This window comes from Amphiura filiformis, chromosome 10 (assembly GCF_039555335.1).
Source record: "Amphiura filiformis chromosome 10, Afil_fr2py, whole genome shotgun sequence".
NCBI classification, from domain to species: Eukaryota; Metazoa; Echinodermata; class Ophiuroidea; order Amphilepidida; family Amphiuridae; genus Amphiura; species Amphiura filiformis.
The window spans coordinates 3,188,472-3,198,532 of NC_092637.1; positions in this window are offsets into that span (position 1 = coordinate 3,188,472).

Genomic DNA, 10,061 nt, shown 5'->3' on the forward strand with positions numbered 1-10,061 from the left:
CACACTGGCTTGCTGTCTAATATAGATGATAAAGGCTCTCCTACATTGTGAGTCTTGTGTCCACTCAGGCGTGAAGCTGCACCTAGCTGTAGATGAAAACTTTGCTCCGACTGGACCGGCCCCTGTTTCACGTCATTTGAAGACACCGCTATTTTTGGTGATTCTACTGTTTCACATTTCATGCCTCTTTCACTGGTTGGCCTGAAATATTGCTGCTTACATGTATCTATTTGGTCTACATTGGTCGAGGCTGACAGCTCCACAGGAGACTGCTTATCGTTTGCAGCGTCACTATACACACTATACATATCTGTTTCTCTTGGACTTGGTTGCAGCTTCATTTTTGACTGCATTTTACAAGAAAGGTCTATTGGTGGCGTGTTGTTCGAGAGATTTTTGTTACCTGCAGCTTGATGTAACATTTCTGACTCAAATACGCCGTGTTCACTGTTGCTTTGAGACAACCAACTTCTTACCGCTGACAACCTCTGTGCCGGTGATGGCTGTCCAGTGTCTATTCCTAATCCTGCAGATGCCCCCGACTGCGATGATTCTACATGTATTTCTTCCAGTGCTGCTAACTTTGCATCTTCTACCTTCATTTCAGTTCTTATTTCAAACAAGTCCTTTTTGTGTTTGATTTGCATCTCCCTTCTCATTAAATCTAACTCCTCCTCTTCTATGCGTACCCTTTCTTGCAATGCCTCTGCACGGCATATCATCTCCGCCTTTCGTGTCACTGCCCTGCTCTTCTCTAATTCATAATATGACTTGACACTCTCATGTCTACTCCCTGATCTACATGATCTACTACTTCTTCTACTTCTGCTGGTAGAACTCATATTGATTTATAGGCCCTCGTATTGTTCGCTATTTATGTGACGTTCATTTACAGAGTTTTTAACTCGATGTAGTTTCTAATACCACATTGGTGAAGGTTTCTAAGCTTTTCTATTTCATGACGAACTTCAAGAGTTCAAACCTTTCTAAATCATACACTCACTCACCAACGACCAGGAAATCTTGAGAATACACGCTTGTGTAGAAAATAACCGGCCAATATTTAAAGTATTCTCTGAAAGTATAGTTTTGTAACATGTCCTAAATTTTTAGCTAATTTAGGTGTTTGGAAATATTCGCACTTTTGTGTTTTAGGAAGGATATGTAAACGACAGATAACACCAAAAATATTATTATTTCCAACATAATAATGTCTACAACAATTATGTTTCTCATTTTGAAGAATGCTGTTTAACAATAAGCATACTATTATCTCATTTCGTAAACAAAGCTAAAGGCCTACATAGTAGTGTTTTGCTTTATAATCGGTTACCCAACTGAAACTATAATACCAGCTCATTGCAATACCGCACAGGTAAAACAGAAACATGTGTAGTGTGGATTTAACCAGAGAATATCTGATTTAATCAGTTGAGCTGTTTTCAATGAGTGTTATCTTGGTTTAATAGCTTTTAATGGGGTTTAAGTCCTGCAAAGGTCGTGGTGAATTCTACTGTAGACATGACTGCATCATGGAACCATTTCATAAGCTCTGGACAGATGATTGTGAGAATGCTTTTGTCACCCTAAACGATAGATGACCACGTACTGCACCAGTCCTTGCGTATGCTGATGTGAGCAAACCATTTGTACTGCATGTGGATGCATGCCGAGAAGGCCTAGGAGCTGTCCTCTGCCAAGAACACCAAGGGAAAATGCGTCATGTAGCCTACGCTAGCAAGACCCTGCAACAGAGTGCCAAGAACTACCCTGCCCACAAGTTAGAGTTTCTTGCACTAAAGTGGGCCATTACAGAGCAGTTCAAGGATTACCTGTATCTTTCCCAAGTGACCAAAGTTCTCACTGACAACGACCCACTAACTTAACGTCCTCACCACTGCCAAACTAGATGCAACTGAGCATCGATGGCTAGCAGCTCTGGCACACTTTGACTCCACCATCCACTATAAACCAGGTACAACCAATCAAGATGCTGATGCCTTATCTGGACGTCCCATTACTGGTATAAATGGAGATCTTCAAGACCAGAAGGCCTTGAAAAGCAAACTGAAGGCCAAGTTAGTTGATCACGATTCGTCACATGAGACTTGCACCGAGAAGTCCTAGAAGCAATATTTGCAAAACATCATGTTTCTTTGTTGCTAAATGTGTCAAGCGACAGTGACGAAGATACCTCAGACAATGATGATTTTACTCTGTACGCATACTCTGTCGGCATGCCCGGTCCTTCCATATAAGTAATTCAGAGAGCATGCGATGACCTCACTGCACAATGATCTCGCTCATCTTGGCATCGAACGCACCTTGGCGTTGGCAAGGGATCGCTTTTATTGGCCGCGGATGGCTTTTGAGATCAGAACCTTTACAGCATATTAAGACCAATGGTCCAATGGAATTAGTCTGTATGGACTTTCTATCACTTGAACCTGACAAATCTAACACCAAGTCGATCTTAGTGGTTACGGATCACTTCACAAGGTCAAGCCTTCCCTACAAAAGATCAAACGGCCAGTACCGTCGCCAAAGTTCTGTGGGAGAAGTATTTCCAACACTATGGACTGTCACAACGTCTTCACTCTGATCAAGAGTAAAGTCATTCGCCAACTTACCACAATGCTTGGAATGAAGAAGTCACATACCACACTCTACCACCCACAAGGAGACCCGCAGCCAGAGAGGTTCAACCGAACTCTTATCAATATGTTGGGAACGCTGGAGCGTGACCAGAAGGCTACTCTGAGCCGATAAGTTGGAGCACTTGTGCATGCTTACAATAATGTACTAAGCATGACAGCACAGGTTACTCATGATACTTCTTGATGTTTGGCCGTGAAGCCAGATTGCCCATAGACTTGTGTTTCGGCCTCAGCCCAGACAACTACTCTAGCAGTGACGATAGTAAATATGTCACTGGACTCCGACAAAACTTAAGAGAAACATATGAAATAGCTACCAAAGATTAAGCACAGAAGCATGCAGCTGCGAACAAACGGAGATATGACCAACGTGTGAAGGACTCTGAATTGCAACCAGGCGATAGAGTGTTAGTGAGGATTGTAGGCTTGAAGGGCAAACATAAGCTGGCAGACAGATGGGACCAACACCCTTACACGGTTCTGGAGAAGTACTCTGATCTTCCAGTTTATGTTGTCCAACAAGAAAACGGTGATGGCATTCGCAGGACTCTGCACATAAACCTGTTGATGCCGATTGGTTATCTGAATCCAACTGATCCAACACCTAAGCAAATACCAGGCAAACCCATCGCTCAGAGAACCCGATCTATTCAGCCAGTGGACTCAGACGAATTAGAGGAGGAAGATGATACCATTACGATATCCCTACTCCCTGCTCCATCTGTAACACTGCCAAATCCTCCAGCATCAGCATGTCTTCCAGACATACCGTATTTATCTGACCGTGTAATTTCTGATAACATTGACTCCACATACAATACAATACAATACAACTGAAATTTATATAGCGCCTAAAACCAAACAATTGTACTAAGGCGCTGATAAACACTTAAACCAAAGCAGATAGTGGGAGTAACCTCCGTCCAGATGCAGACATCTTCAGGCCTAGTAGCTTTCCAAAGCAGTTTACACTAAATATAATACCAGTTGATGTGCCAGACACCCCAGGTCATTAATCCAATTGAAGCCAATCGTAGACAAATTTTGATCTTGATTGTATAAATTACCCGGCATTCTTAGTCAGTGGGAGTGGTCTAGTTCGTAGACACATTTCTGATTGGACAATCGCATGATTTCGGGTGCCGTCTATCAGGCCGTAGACGACCCCACGTCATCATGCGTCTTGATAATTCGTAACACGCGTGTAGAGATGCGCGTATGTATCGCGCTGGATGCGTAGACTAGTGCGGAATACGCGAACGCGTTAGCAGTACGCGCAACAGAATACGTGAAGTTGTAAACAAGTTTCGTTCATTTTATAATGAGGGAGTTTTTATGACGGTAACTTAGTTTTTACTTTAAAAAAACTGTTTACAGTTATTAAAATAATATTTAACTGACTAAGAATGAGAATAAACGATAGGAATTTTTATTTTGCCTATCCTCTACCTATGATAGACGACAGGCAGGTCCAATATTTTTATCGTAGTGGATCCCGGCTGCGCCGGCATCCACTACTCAAAATATTGGACCTGCCTGTCGTCTATCACACGGTAGAGGATAGGCAAAAAAAAAATTCCTATCGTTTATTCTCTAATTGCTTTACATATAAACATAAAGTTGCTCCAATTGACAGGCCAATTGAAGTGACTTTTTTCACTATTAAGTGTTATTGTATGAATTATTGGTTTGAAATCTTTCTTGGGTCATCGTTGAACACAACTAAGTCTTAGCTTAAGCTTAGAAAACCTATGTTCACCACTGCCAACAGATACAGGAAGGGTCAGAAAAATGCTCCGTTCTTTTCTTTTTCTCAGGTCCCCTTTTCCTTTTCCGCCCTGTTTTCTGTTTCTCTTTTCGCTCCCTTTTTATTTGTCCTCCCATTTTTTCCTTTTATCCGCCCTCGTTTTTTCTTCCCTTTCCAAGCGATTTTTAGCGAGCCGTTTTGAAATTTTACCACCCCGGGGGGCTCATAATTATTACACAAAATATTAAATAGGCCTAGTGGTCAAAGGTCAACTCTCATTACATACCGATCGATATGCTTACAACCTATGAACCCTTTTTGCTTAATTTTCCTTGTTGTATAAACATTGCCGCTGATCATTAATCATTGTTAATAGACCTCATAAACGTCATCAAAATGATTAAGTCAGTAGTCTTATGAACAGGTCCAATTACAATACCTGCTATTAGGCCCCAAAATTGTTTGATTGGCGTAACATAAATAAAAATCATGGCAGGTAGGTCGGGATTTTTATTTAATTTTAGTATATATATTCAAGGACATTCTCTGTGATAAAAAGTTACTGCAACTTTTAAGCTGTAAATTGCGTTTGATAAAGGTTTTGGATCTTTATTCTTCTTTTTTTTAAATTAAATTTTTTATTTCCTTTTTTTTAAATTTATTTATTAATTTTTTTTTATGCCAATCAAACAATATTGTTTTAGGCCTTGTTAAAGTTTTAGCGTCATTGTTGATGTATGATTTAACCTATTCTTATCGTTCATATAGGCGCGTCAGAGCTGATAAAAGATAACAAATGTTCATGATCTTTTATATTGTTTAAAATCATAAGCCTGATAGGAATATCTATATAAATAAATGAATAACCTAATTGCTAATACATAACCAACAATAAATGATCATACCACTGACAGAATACTCAATTTGTCGAACCAGTATATTATAAACCCAAAGAATTGTGAAATTACGATTACAGGGTTTTCTTCCACGAAATGATGTGCCACAACATAAAAACGGAAATCAAAATTTGGCCTTGGAAGAAAATACTCATGCTGCCTTTATGCATGCAAAATGCAAACAAACAGAGAAAGAAACTTCAAACCGAAGCAAATATGCTTTAAAGAAACAAAATTAGAAAGAAAGGGTGAATAAGTAACTATTTTTTCAGCAAGAAAGAAACAGAAGAAAAGAAGAAGAAGAAGAAAAAAAAGACGGAAGAAAATTGGTAACCCGCACTTGAGCGTCCTACACGCACAGGCCCAGGTACGCACTAAACGCGTTCAGTCCCCGGCGCTCAGTACGCGGATGCGGATTTTAATGATGCCGTGTAACCGAAGGATGGGCATCCCAGGAAACCTTTAACGCGGATCGTTATCGTGTGGAGTTAACCAGTATATGCATGGACGAAAGAGATAACAGACAAATTCCAAACAGTTGAAGTCTCAGCATCACCCGATAATCATGATAATGAGAGCCGATCATGAAATGTGATAGGCGAAACTGCTACGCATGTACCGCGTATTTTTACGGTCTTTCGCGTAAACGCGAAGACACGCAACGCTCTATCGCGTATACGCGAATGCACACAACGCTGGCGTCAGATTTTTAGATACGGCACATTCGAACGATCGGCCCTCATGAATATGCGAGAATTCACAGCATACAATGCACGGGGACCTTGACTGTTGATAAATAGTCTGTAGTAGTCTGCGAGTTTATGAAACGGAACTTTTCCGCGTGCTGTGTTCGCAGATGTCCCGGCATAGTTGGTCCGAACTAATGCTCACTTGGCATTTTTTTTCTTAGCCCCTTCTGACCCAAAACCCCCACCCCGACGAAAGGTCCAGGCATGCCAGAGGTGGCCTTTCTTTTCCTTGCTCATTTTCTTCAATTCTGTTTATTCCTTTTCTCTCAATGCAGGCCATGTGCAGCACGCTTATATAAGCTTTAAAGCTTGGCTTAAGTAATTTGCCTCAACCAGGTACCGTCCCGGGGCGTGTTTGTGTGTGTGTGTGTGTGTGGGGTGGGCACTTAACACAAATGACCATACGGGTATGCTTCATGCGTTGGCATTGATTTGATTGTTCCTGATTCATACATCCATGTTGTGTTTATTGGATAGTATTCCCGGAGATAATATTACGGTCATTCAATGACGTCTAATCGTCGGTTTTGAATTGTTCTCCATCGCGTTTCGGCCCTCAGGCCATTGTTGATGTCAACATAAACTTCATTTTCATTGCTGTTTCGAAGTAAAAACATTTTATCTAAATGTTTATCATGTTTATATTCATATCTTCCTCGAGTCAGTAATTTTGATATTGTTTTTTTTTTTTTAATTATCTCTAAATGTATTGATGAAAAGTATATCAAAGTATACATTTTTAGAAAGCTAATGATGCAAGAAATCCAATTTAGGCCTAAGATTCCTGCAAAAACTTTTTGAGAAAATCTCAAAAGTTTTATTTATTGGCTCGATGAAGGTTAATGGACTGTAAATGACACTAGTTCAGTTTTTTTTTAATTTCTTGTCTTCTTTACCAATGCAGTCACTCATAAAAAATAAATATTCCTGTTTGAAAAACAATCGATAAGAATTAAATATGTAATTCTGCTACAACAACCCCCATGATATACCATGATTGCCTAATAATAATAACTGAAATGGTAACCTGCGCTTTATTACTTTATTTGAAATCAATCCTCTGCATCCTATGCAGTACCATTTTACACCTCTCCCACTGCAATACGAGTATATATGCCTTGTATATCATAATCTTTCTTTGTTTACTCTGCTAATAATGTTATAATTGTTTTAAACAAGTAAATGTTATCCAGACGGTTACATTTCAAGATATTTCAACACATCACTTTAAAGCTCCCACTGGGCGCCCACTTCTTTTTTAAAGGAATTTTTATTCTTGGCGCACCCACACTCGTACTGCATGATATTGTCATCAGTACATTGACTTCTAGTATATAGGGTTTTGATCATCGTGGCGTTTTTATAATTTATTGTTATACAAGCAGCAAAATATATAAACAACAAACAGACTCGAGTTTTTTTAAATCTGCAACTTTTCAACAAACGATCAAAGCTTCTGGTAAGTTTTATGTAAAGCTACTGCAAAATATGGTGGCTGCTACAAAATTATACACATAAATATGTATCTCATTAACTTTGAAATATAAGGCTGATAGATGTTTGGATTGCATAAGTGAAAATGTGTTTAAAAGGGGTTAAAGCACTACACATGTGTTGCAGTCTATAGCTCAACTCTAGCGCAATGTCATAATAATTCTGTTCTCGGGCAGCTAGCTTGAAATTCCCCTTGACAAGAACCTTACTGCTAATTACCCCGATGTACACGTATACAAGTTGGGGCTGATCCTGGTTGCGATAGTTACTCTATTATTTCGGTTGATTAGGGAACTGCATCGGGGGGTATCAGGCCTTGTCGTCTAGATTTTAAAGGCGAGTGGTCAATCGCTCGCTAGCATGATGCTAGGCGACTGTGGTCAAAGTACTCGCTAGTAGTTCATCACTCTTGGTAGTGCGCAGCATTTACTCTTTTTTTTATTTTTTAACAGAGGTATTGGTTGGGTCCTGTTGTTGTGATGGGGCAGTATTATTTAAATCTCATTGTCATAATCTGATTGTATCTTTGTATCTATCTTGGTTACCGTAATTAAGATGGGGTCTGGTGGACCATGTCTGTTTGTTCTTTTTTCCCTTCCACCAGGCCCAAGTACAGGTGAATAAAAATGGAAAAAAAAGGAAAAGAAGAATGTAGTGGTCCAATCATTTTCTAAGTCTGAAAGATCATTCATACCATATTCTTTTATCTTCTCTATTAAATGCTTTCAGGAATTAAGACTAATTTATTACAATATATTGAATGAATACATTGAAAGTGCTGAAACTTGAATGTAAATTGGGTGATTCGCAGCGAGCGATATTTAGTGTCTATGGTGAGTGAAAATCGCTCACTAGATATTGAGTTTGGGCGAGCGGTGGCGAGCGAGAGCGATCGCTCGCCTCAAACGGCAAGGCCTGGGGTAGGCCTACTACGCTTGGCTGTATTTTCAGAGAGCTGCGTCAGGAATAGTAAATGGTTTAATTGCAATATGATTCAATAATAACGTGGCTTTTTTGTTGTTGTATGGGGCTTTCACATGCAAATATTTGGATCTCCTATCAAAACGAATTAAATTCGCAACATGAAACTCAATTGTAGGAAGTGGGAGACCGAGTCGTTCAACCAGTGAGAAATTAGCAAAAACAAGGACTATCACTCCTACTTTTTATGTATTAGATAAACGGGGGATCCAACCATTACCAGAAATTATTGGCTTCTTCGCTTCAATATCTCAGTACGCGTGCATTATTTTGTACAATTTCACTCCCAGCAATTGAAACGCATTCATGAACCTGTAATTAATTTTATCCTCCCGACCGGCGTTACACGTTTAATGTACGTAGTTTGTATGAACTTGGAAAACTCGCTCTTTCTTGTTTTTCATTCTCTGACTTATTCATTTCCAGTTTTTCTTTTTCGGCCATTTATGTTTTCTTTTGGTCAATCCATTGCCATTCATCTCAGTTCTAAGTGAATCACAATCTTTCACTTTAAATGCATCTCCACCGATGTCAGCTTCTACTTCAACTTTGTCTTCCAACATGGATTCGTCAAAAATGTCTTCGTCAACCAAAATATATCAATCAATGCATTTTTGATTACTTTCTTCCTAGTAGCTTGTTTTACGTCATAATGTTTGCCAAATGCTAACAAATCAGGCTTCTTTAACTCATCAAACGTATCTCAAGTTATAGCTTGAAGAAACTCATCTGCGTTCTGCGTTGAACGACATACTGTACTTTCACTTTCAGACTCAGTGAATTAATTCCACATTTTCTTTACAGTGTTTTCCGGGACGAGCCCCCAATTGTGACCAGTCGTAAAAGACTCAACACCAAAAACACATTTTACCCAAATTTACTTCAGAATGCACAACAGAATGCACTGTTTGTATAATTTAAAATCTGAATCTTTAATGAATAATATAGTGAATAAGTATAATATGATTGACAATGATCCTGCACATAAACATGACTTCATCTATAAAATAATCACACCAATAATTACTACTTATCCGGTAATCTTCTTCTGTTTGATTACACAGTTCTGTTGCATTCAGTGTTTCAGACGACTGATGTATATCTAGCGGTTCCAAACTTGTCCTGCAAAGATCACTTTTCAATGTTTAACAACATCTACTGTAGATTTGAGTTTATATATCATTTGCACACAAAACCCTCGCACAGATGACAATCACTCAATTTCTTCAGGAAACAGGCTTTTCCACACGTTTCACTTCATACATTTGCAGATGTTGTTTTATTAACCAGACTTTAGCAAGTCGACATTCGATCTTATCATCCAGACGCCCTTATCATTTGAACGGCAACGTTCGTTATACTTATCACTGATGATACTATGGGTAGCGGATCCTAAAACACTAATATGTAACTGATGGCGTGGCATGAACAGTTTTAAGACTCCTCTATTTTATTTTCAGAGTATTTTAAACAGTTCAGTGAAATAACATCGAGGTCATCATCATAGTTCATTTTGAAAAGAATCAAAAGACTCAAG